This window comes from Dendrobates tinctorius, unplaced genomic scaffold (assembly GCF_039654945.1).
Source record: "Dendrobates tinctorius isolate UK_male_01 unplaced genomic scaffold, ASM3965494v1 ptg000177l, whole genome shotgun sequence".
Classification (NCBI taxonomy): Eukaryota; Metazoa; Chordata; class Amphibia; order Anura; family Dendrobatidae; genus Dendrobates; species Dendrobates tinctorius.
Window position 1 is genome coordinate 15,570,008 of NW_027361844.1, and position 13,438 is coordinate 15,583,445.

A 13,438-nucleotide genomic window follows, 5' to 3' on the forward strand; every position below is an offset into this window, starting at 1 on the left:
AGGAAACACACCTACAGTGCCCATTTGAATGCCAAAAGCATCAATTCTTCTTACTTAAGCTTGTCAACCTTAATTAACTTCATAATATAAGTTACGCACTGAAAAATGGGGGTTATTTTGCTAAAGTTGTGGGGGGGGAGGGCTGGCTGCAGGTTTTCATGTGCCCTGGGCGAAAGAGTGCCCCTTTAACACATACCACAACTCATCATGCTCCGATACGGCAGATAAATAGCGGCATAGTACAATGAAAAATACCTCACTTTTTACATCTCATGACGAGGCCCATCTATTTCTCCATACAGAATCATTGGTCCCATATAATGTTTGAAACAGTATATGATGAGCTCCACATAATGCTACAGTATATGTTGGTCCCCATGGATGAAGCTCCACTGTCTTATGGGCCCAAATAATGCTCCAAACATAATGGGCCCCATTTCTAATGCTCTAGTGTATAATGGGCCCTGTAAATGCTGCTCCAGTGTCTGATGTCCACCTTTGGAATGTTCCAGTGTATGGTGGGCCCCATCTATCATTCTCCAGAGTAAAGTGCTCCCCAAAAATTGCTGTCCCAACATTGAAAACAATCAAATAAGTCTCCTCGCTAGGGAATCCCTGTACTTGTCTGGACAGGTGCTGTAGCTTGCTTAACAGCTCGCCAGCCGTTCTCACGCCCAGTATGGATTGCACGTGATTGCACAAAGGTTAGAAAGGGTACCGTATCCCCGGATAACATGTATGGATAGCGTACACATTCAAAATATATGTCTCAGGAGGCAGGCTCAGACGGTGTTAGGCCCAGTATGGATTGCACGTGATTGCACAAAGGTTAGAAAGGGTACCGTATCCCCGGATAACATGTATGGATAGCGTACACATTCAAAATATATGTCTCAGGAGGCAGGCTCAGACGGTGTCAGGCACAGTATGGATTGCACATGATTGCACAAAGGTTAGAAAGGGTACCGTATCCCCGGATAACATGTATGGATAGCATACACATTCAAAATATATGTCTCAGGAGGCAGGCTCAGACGGTGTTAGGCCCAGTATGGATTGCACGTGATTGCACAAAGGTTAGAAAGGGTACCGTATCCCCGGATAACATGTATGGATAGCGTACACATTCAAAATATATGTCTCAGGAGGCAGGCTCAGACGGTGTTAGGCCCAGTATGGATTGCACGTGATTGCACAAAGGTTAGAAAGGGTACCGTATCCCCGGATAACATGTATGGATAGCGTACACATTCAAAATATATGTCTCAGGAGGCAGGCTCAGACGAATTTAGGCCCAGTATGGATTGCACGTGATTGCACAAAGGTTAGAAAGGGTACCGTATCCCCGGATAACATGTATGGATAGCGTACACATTCAAAATATATGTCTCAGGAGGCAGGCTCAGACTGTGTCAGGCACAGTATGGATTTGACGGCCCAGATTACACAGCGGAGGAGAAGGGAGAGGTAAAGATTGCAAATGCTGGGGCCCTGCCCAAGCAAGGGGGGCCCACTCGTGGGCGTCGGTACTGGCACTGGGCCCCTCATAGTACAGCGGTGTGTCTGACGGCGGGTGTGCACCACCACCATCAGAGACACTTGATTGCACTATGAGGGACCCTGTGCCAGTGCCCGCGCCCAAGAGTCGGCCTACCCACCTGTCCAGGGCAACGGCACTCGCACGGTGTCGTGCGCTAGGTGGTGACCCCGGCCATGGGGGGGAGGCAGCACAGTTAGGGAGTTTTAGAAAGTGGCATATGTTGATGTTGGACATTCAGCTGATGCAAAAGGCGAAATAGGTGAAGTACCAGGAAGAGGTGGACCAAAGCAAGCCATTTTTCTGTCACCCTATGTGTCATCAGGGGAAGGTGGGACAAAATCCTTGGAAACCCATGCGTGGTTCATTTTAATGAAGGTTAGATCATCCACATTTTGGGTTGACAGACGGGTCCTTTTTTCTGTCAGGATTGATCCAGCTGCACTGAAGACTCTTTCCGATAGCACACTTGCAGCTGGGCAAGCGAGCTCCTGTAAGGCATATTGGGCCAATTCAGGCCAGGTGTCCAGTTTAGCGGCCCAATAGTCAAAGGGGAATGACCTGTGTGGGAGAACATTGATATGGGAGGAAAAGTAGTTTGTAACCATAGTTGACAACTGCTGTCTCCTGTCACTTTCCATCGATGCAGCATTACCAGTTGTGTGAGCGGTATTTGAAAAATCAGTCCACAACATTGTCATGAAACCCCTGTCTCCAATGCCACTTCTGCTGTGTGCACCACGAACACCTCTGCCAAGCTGCCCCCGGCCCGTACGGCTCGTGTGAGAACCATCACCGCTGCTGTGTGCTGGGAATGCCTCAAGCAACCGATTTACCAGAGTTGCTTGTTTATTAGCCAATATTAGGTCAAGGTTCTCCTGTGGCATGATGTTTTGTAATTTGCCTTTATAGCGTGGATCCAGGATGCTGGCCAACCAGTAGTCGTCATCGTTCATCATTTTGGCAATGCGGGGGTCCCTTTTTAGGATCCGCAAGGCATAATCTGACATGTGGGCCAATGTTCCCGGTGTCAATGATGCACTGCGAGTGCTGGGTGGAGGAGCACTTTCTGGCAAATCCACATCCCTCCAATCACGCACAAACCCTGTACCAGACCTTGCCACGCCAACATTTTTACTTGCCCCACGAGATGCATCCTCCTCCCCTAAGTAATCATCCCCATCATCCTCCTCCTCCTCCTCTTCTTCCTCCACCTCGTCCAGGAGAGGTCCCTGAGCAGACAATGGCTGAATGTCATCAAGGATTCCCTCCACCTCTTCCTCCTCATCAACATTGGCTGCAGACGCCTGCTCCTTAAGGTGCGTCAAAGTTTGCATGAGCAGACGCATAAGTGGGATGCTCATGCTTAGGATGGCGTCGTCTGCTCTTACCAGCCGTGTGCATTCCTCAAAACACTGAAGGACTTTACAAAGGTCTTTCAGCTTCGACCACTGCACGCCTGTCAACTCCATGTCTGCTCTCAAAGTGCCTGGCCGTGTATCCTCCCACAAATGCATTATGGCCTGCCTCTGCTCGCACAGCCGCTCCACCATGTGCAGGGTGGAGTTCCACCTTGTTGCAATGTCGATAATGAGGCGGTGGTTGGGAAGGTGGAGCAATCGCTGCAGCTTCTGCATACGAACGGAGTGTACAGGCGACCGGCGGATGTGCGCGCACAGTCTTCGCACCTTCTGGAGCAGGGCTGTTAACTCCGGATAATTTTTGAGGAAGCACTGCACCACCAGGTTCAAGGTGTGAGCCAAGCAAGGTATGTGGCTGAGTTTTGAAAGGGCTATGGCTGCCACAAAATTACGGCCGTTATCACTAACTACCTTGCCTGCCTCAAGATGTACACTGCCCAGCCATGACTCAGTTTGTCGCTTCAAGTACTCGGCCAGCACCTCGGCGGTGTGTCTGTCGCCCAAACACATCATCTGCAACACAGCCTGCTGACGCTTTCCACTAGCTGCTCGATAGGGGGACACATCGTGTGCAACAGTGGCAGCTGCAGATGGAGTGCTCGTACGACTGCGCTCTGTGGACGAGCTTTCGCTTCTGGAGGAGGAGGAGGAGGGTCGAACGCCTACAGCCAACTGTTTCCTATACCGTGGGCTAGGCAGCACTGTCCCACCACCGCTGTCCCCTGTGGACCCTGCATCCACCACATTAACCCAGTGCGCAGTGATGGACACGTAACGGCCCTGGCCATGCCGACTGGACCATGCATCAGTTGTGAGGTGCACCTTTCCGCTCACTGACTGCTTGAGTGCATGGACAATGCGGTCTTTCACATGATGGTGGAGGGCTGGGATGGCTTTGCGAGAGAAGAAGTGACGACTGGGTAGGTCATAGCGTGGTACTGCATAGGCCATGAGTTCGCGGAAAGCTGTGCTTTCCACCAACCGAAAGGGCATCATCTCAAACGAGATTAGTTTGGCAATGTGGGCGTTCAAACCCAGTGTACGCGGATGAGAGACTGAGTACTTTCTTGACCTACTCATAGTGTCTGGGAGGGTGAGCTGGACTTGAGAGCTGCATATGGTGGAAGTAGCGGTGGACAGGGCGGACTGAGAGAGGGTTGATGATGGTGATGGAGTTGGTGTTCTTTCTGATGGCCTAGAATCAGTCTTTCGTTGATATAACAGTGGGATTCCCTGACTGCTGTGGCCTTGCAACGACACCTCAACATTTTCTGCTGTGCTAACTGGTGGGCTTACAGTGGGGGAAACAATGTAGCGTTGCTGACTACCTTCGTTGTGATCAGTTGCACATGTGGCACTTGAGGTTTGGTGTTGTGTCCACGCTTGCAAGTGCATGCTGGTTAAATGTCTAAGCATGCAACTGGTATTCAAATTTTTCAGATTTTTCCCTCGGCTAAAGGTCTTTGCGCACTTCTTACAGATAACCTTGGCCTGATCATGAGGATTTTGGTCAAAAAAGTGCCACACTGCACTCTTCCTACTTTGGCAGACATTTTGCGGCCTAGCACGCTGTGATCTTTTGACCCTCTGGACAAGCTGTCCAGCAACTCTTTTGATGTTTGGAACCTGTCTTTGGAGTGCTCCGGGCCTGCCAGATAACAGCTGTTGCGATGTCGATGTCTGCTGTGGATGCTCCTCATCTGAGCTATTGGAAGCAGCACCCTCTTCCCCCAATGGATGCCAATCTGGGTCAACAACTGGGTCATCCATCACCTCCTCTTCTATGTCATGTGCACCTTTCTCTGTGTCACCGTGTATGGTGGTATAGTGTGCGGGAAGGGGCACCTGAGTCTCATCAGGGTCAAAATCTGGCTCTATACACTGCGAGGACAATGTAGTGCTCTGAGTGAATGTACCAGCAGAATCATCCATCAGCGGCTGTGCATCAGTGCACTCCATGTCAGATTCATCTTGGCCTGGGTAATTCACCATTTGACTTGATAATCCAGGCATGGTATGTGAAAACAGCTCCATGGAGTAATCAGTAGTATGGCCTGCGTCATCCTTCAATGTTGGTTGGGGTGAAGGACACAAGGAAAGGTGTGGTTCATGAACATGAGCCTCCAATGACGACTCAGTGCTTTTACTTTTTACAACTGAAGAAGAGGAGGCGATAGAGCTGGAGGCTGAGTCAGCAATGTAAGACAAAACTTTTTCCTGATGCTCTGCCTTTAAAAGCGGTTTGCCAACTCCTAGAAAACTAAGCGTTCGAGGCCTTATGTAGACAGACGATGATGCAGGGTCAGCACCTCCTGCATTCGGTCCTATTTTGCTCTTGCCACTACCATCAGATCCACCACCAACACCATCATTACCAGCTGCCAACCCCCGCCCAATTCCACGGCCTCTTCCACCAGCCTTCCTCATTTTTGGTAGAAATGTAGACAAAATCCAACAAACTATATAGTAATGTAAAACAAGGTACAAGGTGTCTATAGGACAGGGGAGATTTAGAATTTCTGCACACACTTGTGGACAGTGGACACTTTTGGATTGTGTGAGGCCCACTGATATCTGAGCGCTATGTGACAGGCTCGATGGCACAGCTGCCTGTGACCAAAGTGACGAGAGGATAATGGAGATTTTGAATCTCTGCGCACACTTTTGGACACTGGACACTTGTGGATTGTGTGAGGCCCACTGATATCTGAGCGCTATGTGACAGGCTCGATGGCACAGCTGCCTGTGACCAAAGTGACGAGAGGATAATGGAGATTTTGAATCTCTGCGCACACTTTTGGACACTGGACACTTGTGGATTGTGTGATGCCCACTGATATCTGAGCGCTATGTGACACGCTCGATGGCACAGCTGCCTGTGACCAAAGTGACGAGAGGATAAAGGAGATTTTGAATCTCTGCGCACACTTTTGGACACTGGACACTTGTGGATTGTGTGAGGCCCACTGATATCTGAGCGCTATGTGACACGCTCGATGGCACAGCTGCCTGTGACCAAAGTGACGAGAGGATAATGTAGATTTTGAATCTCTGCGCACACTTTTGGACACTGGACACTTGTGGATTGTGTGAGGCCCACTGATATCTGAGCGCTATGTGACAGGCTCGATGGCACAGCTGCCTGTGACCAAAGTGACGAGAGGATAATGGAGATTTTGAATCTCTGCGCACACTTTTGGACACTGGACACTTGTGGATTGTGTGAGGCCCACTGATATCTGAGCGCTATGTGACACGCTCGATGGCACAGCTGCCTGTGACCAAAGTGACGAGAGGATAATGGAGATTTTGAATCTCTGCGCACACTTTTGGACACTGGACACTTGTGGATTGTGTGAGGCCCACTGATATCTGAGCGCTATGTGACACGCTCGATGGCACAGCTGCCTGTGACCAAAGTGACGAGAGGATAATGGAGATTTTGAATCTCTGCGCACACTTTTGGACACTGGACACTTGTGGATTGTGTGAGGCCCACTGATATCTGAGCGCTATGTGACACGCTCGATGGCACAGCTGTGACAAAAGTGACTAGAGGATAAGGGAGATTGGATTGCTTTTAAAAAAGCAGTTTGCGGAGCAGTGGGTAAACAGCAATGCCAGCGTGTCAGGAAGCCTTAAAAGGCAGCCCAACAACCAACACCACTGATACACCACTATATAGCCTCCCCTTGCACTGCACACACAGTGACTTGTGTGTTGTGCAGGCCAAATCGCTAGCAGCAGAAGCAGTTTTTTTGTCTTCTTCCCTGCCTAACGCTCTCCCTACAGAATCAGCAGCAACCTCTCCCTATACTAAGATCGGCAGAAGTAAGATGGCGGTCGGCGTGCACGCCCTTTTATACCCCCTGTGACGCCCACCAAAGCAAGCCAATCACTTGCATGCCCTTCTGAAAGATGGTGGTGACCCGTGCCTAGGTCATCACATTGCCCACAGTGTCCGTGGATCCTGATTGGCTGAAAAAGAGCGCAAAACAAACTTTTGAAACGCGACTTTGGCGCGTAAGTCGCCGACCTCGTGGCCGACCTCATCCTAGGGTCGGGTTTCGTTTCATGAAACCCGACTTTGCCAAAAGTCGGCGACTTTTGAATTTTTTCGACCCTTTTCGCTCAACTCTACCCACCACCTCATCTTCCACTTGTGCATCCTGGTCCTCCTCCTAAATGTGCCAACTCAAGATGGACGTCTTACACTGCAGTATCAATATAGCAATGCGATCAATTTAACAAACCATTTTTTGGGGTGGGTGTTTTGAGGCCCAATTGTACCATGATAAATGCCATTTCAAGTTTTACTGCTCAAAATAATTGCAGCATGACAATGCCAGCAAAATTTGCCCACTTCAGATAGAAGTATAAGACTGCAGTATCAATATAGCAATGTGATTTATTTAACAAATTACCAACTATAGCATGATAAATGGCATGTAAAATGTCACTGCTCAAAAATTGTTACACCCGGTCCTGTCCTGACGCGGCACCCAGGTCTGCCACTGTTACACCTGGTCCCCATCCTGGTGCTGCGTCCAGGCTTGCCACTGCTCTCCGTTCTGGGCACTCACCTCGAGCCTCACATAGGCAGCAGCCGGCCTCCTCTGGATCTCATGCTGCTGCTCAGCATTCTGGCCTCCTTCTGCCTCCAACTCCTGGCGTTCTGTGAGGAGATCTGTAGCTAAGGCTATTAGGGCACGCCCACCCGCTCTCTTGCCTTCTTAAAGGGGCGGCGTGCATTATTCCGAAAGTGCAATTAACCAATGGCAGCGCACTGGCTGCTATTTCTGGCCTCTCCTCCATAGGGAGAGCGCCGGAGCAACGAGTATCTATCATTGCTACATCTGGTTCTCATGCTAACCTGTCTGCGCTGCGTCTGCAGTCTCTGTGCATTGTCTAATGCTCTCTGTCTCCACAGCATATCAGTATCCTTTGCTTCCTTGTTATATCTGCAACCATCTGGGTCTAAGCCATCTCATTCCGCTGACAGCTATCCGTATCTGAGGACTGTGTGAAGGTCACTGGAACCGACTCCTTACCATCTACCCAGATCTAGGACCCAGCTCATTACGGACTCTGCTGTAACTACTGTTATCCCTTTTGGTCCCGCTGGGACGGCTGCCACGTGTTTGGGGTCTAACTGGAGGTAGCACCGGTGTCCTCCGGGTATTCCATTCTGGCCCTGTCTGAGGGGTTTTACTACGGGTACCCGGGGCTCACTAGTCACGCCTCCTTCGGAGCCCCCCAGACCGTGGTCCCGAGGTTCCACTTAAAAAATAAAAACGAATGTGAACTTCACCATCCCTGCCTCCGCTTCCATTCGTTACAAAAATATTGCAGTATTACAATGCCAGGTAAAGTTCCACACCTTAGATGGACGCATAAGACTACAGTATCTATATAGCGATGTTATTGAGATCCAGCTAAGTCTGGCTGTATGCTTTTGGCACACAACTGCCACAGTAAAAATGGTGTATAATATTTCCCTGCTAAGAACAATTTAAGGATTAAGAGCAAAAAGAATATTATTAGCCCTGAGAAGCTGTTTTGATATGAGTTGCAGGCTACAGCATAAAGGTTATGCAATTCACATTATCCTGTCCTACATGATCCCTTCAGCACAATCTCTCCCTAAGCGCTGCTAACAGCATATTACTATTTTTCTCCTTCGCCTCATTGGGGGACACAGGTACTGTGGTGCATGCTACTGCCACCTGGAGGCTGACACTAAGTGAACAAAAAAAGGTTAGCTCCTCCTCCGCCGCATACACCCTCACCCCGATTGCAGGCGGAAACCAGTTTTTTGCTTAGTGTCATTTGGAGGCACACACGTCTGGTTTGCTCCAGACTTTTTTCTTTTCTTTTTAACTCTTTTTTCTATGAAGATGAGACAGGGGCGACGGACCCTATTGAAAGGGTCCGATCTCCCCAAACCATCAACGGGCGAGCACGTGTTGAGTATCGCCTCCACGTATCCTCTCCCGCACCGTGGGACATATCTGGGCCGTTTTCCCCAGACTTTTTTTTTTCTATGAAGATAAAACAGGGGCAACGGACTCTATTGAAAGGGTCCGATTTCCCCAAACCATCAACGGGCGAGCACGTGCGAGTGTCCCTCCACGTATCCTCTCCCGCAACGTGGGACATGATGCTGGACTTAGCCCTGTCCACCCCTAGGTAGTGAAACCATGGGCTGTACAGAGGCACAAGACTAGTCCTTGCAGCCCCCACTGCTCCACCAACGCTAGACGGCGGTGCTGCAAGGCGGCAGACGGTCCCTCTCCTCATCCCTGGAAGGAGGACGGAGCTAGGGTGCCTGCACCATCCTGTATATCAACCCCTTCCATCTACCTGATCGGTGAGGTCGTCATGCATGGGATGGCCTGGGAGGGCCCTGCGGCAGCGTCTAGAGGGCTGGAGCCCTTAGCGTCATGTGAGGTGCAAAGGCAGGATGTGCAGCACTGAAGGGCAGGCTTTTCCCCCCTCCTCCGGCGGTGGGCCTGACGCCGGGTCCCAACGCTGGTTGCACCTTTGGACACGGCGGCCTACCTGCCCACCGCAACCCCTTGGCGGGCGGACGCTAAAGAAATCTAGCCCGCGGCTTCGGCCGGTGTTAGGCCGCGGGTGGAAGTCCCGCCCTCCCGTTGCGACGTCATTTCCGGCGGCCTGCCCTCCGTGACCTGGGCGGGCGCCGAGTAAATTGAGCCCCCGGAAAAGGACGCGTCGGCCTACCCACAGCCAAAGAACGCGCAGCGCAGAGAGGAGCAGCACGTGTCAACAACACGTGGGGGACACAGGACCAGGGTATGTGCGACCCTGACCCCAGAGGCCACACTGCGTATAATCAGGAAGTGCTCTCCTCACCCCTCACCCTCCAGCAGGACAGTATTAGAGCCTGGCAGACAGTATGACCGGGAAGGGGAAGACGCACATGTTCCTATACGCTGCATGCATCTCCTGTCAGGCCATGTTTCCGCGGGCGCAGAGCAACAAATTATGCTAAGCCTGCAACTCTGAACGCACCCAGGAGCCCTCCCCTGCGACCGAGCCAAGTGGTCCAGATCCTCCAGAATGGGCCCTATCACTATCACAGTCTATGGCATCGCTCACAAAGCGATTGAGTCCCTTCATGCCCCAGTTAGAGGCAAAGATAGTGGCTCACCTGTCTGGGAGGGGTCATCCACCTCACAAGAGCCTCCGGCCTGCAGTGGCCACTCTCACTCCAGGCAGGCGCAAAGGAAAAGAACCCATACGGCGTCTCCCGGCCGATCTGGTGCCTCAGCATCCGTGAGTTCAGCGTCTCGCTCTCCTTCACCAACAGTCGAGAGTGGGCAGAGTTCAGATTATGACGCAGATGAACCCCTGGACCTAGTTACCCCATGGTGTTAGGAGACAGTTGACAGCCCCATCGAAGCTATCAATCAGACTTTGGGGATTGAGGATGACGTTACCCTTGACTCAGGTCATAAGGTATCCTTTAAGCAGGCTAAGCGACCGCATAGAGTATTTTTGCACTCACCCAGAGTTCGAGGACATAGTGTAGCGTCACAGGGAACAGCCAGATAGGCGTTTTTCGGGCCAGAAGATGCTCAAAGCAAGATATCCGTTTGCCCCAGAGCTCTGTAAGAAATGGGCGGAATCCCCAGTGGTGGATCCACCAGTGTCACGCTTGGCCTCTAAAACACTGTTGTCTGTACCTACTGATTGGTTCATAGAGAGCTTGGCTCGCTTGGTATAAGAAGCATCAGGATCAGCACTCTTTCCCTCGTTCGCGGCAACATGGGTAGCCAAGGCCATGATGTCATGGTCAGAATCATTGAACAAGGCCCTGCAGGATAGGGACCTGCTTACAGAGGTATCAGAGATCGCGAGTCAGATCGCTATGGCTGGTGATTACTTAATTAATCAATGCTTCCTTAGATGCTGCCAATTGTGCGGCACTTGCGGCCGCAAACGCAATTTCCCTTTGGAGGGCCCTATGGTTAAGGATGTGGCAGGCCGATTCAACTTCCAAGAAGTCCTTGACTTCCCTGCCTTATCAAGGTGGCCGCCTATTCGGGGAAAAGTTAGACCAGCTCATCTCCGATGCTACGGGGGAAAAAGCAGTTTCCTCCCGCAGCAGAGGATCAAACCGCCATTTCGCCAGCCTCAGGCACAGTTTCGGGCATTTCTCAACCCTGGGTGGACGGCAGCGGCCAGTTCAGCCGCTCCAGCTCGCTCCAACCAGGATAGGGAGCGACAGGTCTCATATAGAGCCATCCCGTTGGGCAGGATGTGTGCTCGCCAGCCCAGGTCGAGGGGAACCAGGTCCCAGAGAGCCTCAGCTAAATGACTCGGAGCACTTTTTAGCCGACATCAGCAGAGTAGGCGGCCGCCTGCTCCAGTTTTGCCACGTCTGGGTCACGGTAGCACACGACTCATGGGTGACGGAACTGGTGTCCTTGGGGTACAAGATAGAGTTTGTCAGGTATCCCCCAAAACGATTCTTTCTTTCCCAGCTTCCCAAAGTGGAGGCCTGGGCAAAGGCGTTGCTAGGAGCCGTTGAGTCACTCCAGGACAACGGAGTCATTATTCCCGTCCCCATTTTTCCTCTGCATCAGAGGTTTCTACGTTTTGCCATCAATGCCTGACATTTCCAGTTTGTAGCACTGCCCTTTGGGCTAGCCACCGCCCCCAGAGTGTTCACAAAGGTAATGGCGGTCGTCATTGCCATTTTACACTCTCGGGGCATAGTCGTCTTGCCATACTTAGATGACCTCTTGGTGAAGGGCCCCTCATTTCGGGCACTAAAACACTGTTGTCCGTACCTACTGATTGGCTCATAGAGAGCTTGGCTCGCTTGGTATATGAAGCATCAGGATCAGCACTCTTTCCCTCGTTCGCGGCAACATGGGTAGCCAAGGCCATGATGTCATGGTCAGAATCATTGAACAAGGCCCTGCAGGATAGGGACCTGCCTACAGAGGTATCAGAGATCGCGAGTCAGATCGCTATGGCTGGTGATTACTTAATCAATGCTTCCTTAGATGCGGTCAATTGTGCGGCACTTGCGGCAGCAAACGCAATTTCCATTTGGAGGGCCATATGGTTAAGGATGTGGCGGGCCGATTCAACTTCCAAGAAGTCCTTGACTTTCCTGCCTTATCAAGGTGGCCGCCTATTCGGGGAAAAGTTAGACCAGCTCATCTCCGATGCTACAGGGGGAAAAAGCAGTTTCCTCCTGCAGCAGAGGGTCAAACCGCCATTTTTCCATCCTCAGGCAGGGTTTCGGGCATTTCACAACCTCGGGTGGACGGCAGTGGCCAGTTCAGCCGCTCCAGCTTACTCCAACCAGGATAGGGAGCGACAGGTCTCATATAGAGCCAACCTGTTGGGCAGGATGTGTGCTCGCCATCCCAGGTCGAGGGGAACCAGGTCCCAGAGAGCCTCAGCTAAATGACTCAGAGTACTTTTTAGCCGACATCAGCAGAGTAGGCGGCCGCCTGCTCCAGTTTCGCCACGTCTGGGTCACGGTAGCACATGACTCATGGGTGACGGAACTGGTGTCCTCAGGGTACAAGATAGAGTTTGTCAGGTATCCCCCAAAATGATTTCCCAGCTTCCCAAAGTGGAGGCCCGGGCAAAGGCGTTGCTAGGAGCCGTCGAGTCACTCCAGCACAGCGGAGTGATTATTCCCGTCACAATTTTTCCTCCGCATCAGAGGTTTCTACGTTTCGCCATCAATGGCCGACATTTCCAGTTTGTAGCATTGCCCTTTGGGCTAGCCACCGCCCCCAGAGTGTTCACAAAGGTAATGGCGGTCGTCATGGCCATTTTACACTCTCGGGGCATAGTCGTCTTGCCATACTTAGACGACATGTTGGTGAAGGGCCCTTCATTTCGGGCATGCGAGGAGAAGGTCAGCATCACGCTGGATACCCTCTCCCGCTTAGGGTGGTTGGTCAGCAGGAAAAAAATCATCCCTTGTCCCAGCCCAGAGGATTTTGTTTTTAGGGATGATTTTCGACACCTCCCGAGGGTTGGTAATTCTCCCTCAGGACCATGCTCTAGCACTCCGGCAAGGAATCCGGAAGCTTCTGCAACCAGTCCCTCACACCTTTCGGTTTGGGATGAGGGTACTAGGGAAAATGGTGGCGGCAATGGTAGCGATTCCGTTTGCCCAATTTCATCTTCACCCCCTACAGCACGCCCTCTTGTCATCTTGGGACAAGAACCCGTTCACGCTCGATCGTCGGTGCCGGTTGTCCTCTCAGGTCAGACAGTCACTACAGTGGTGGGCGATCAGTTCCTCCCTCCTTCAAGGGAAACCATTCCCCCAGACCAGTGGCTGGTGGTCACAACCGATGCCAGCCTCCTCGGCTGGAGAGCAGTTTTTCGCCACCACACGACTCAGGGGCAATGGTCTCAACAGGAGGCACACCTCCCGATCAACTTACTGGAAATACGAGCTGTCCGACTGGCGCTGCAA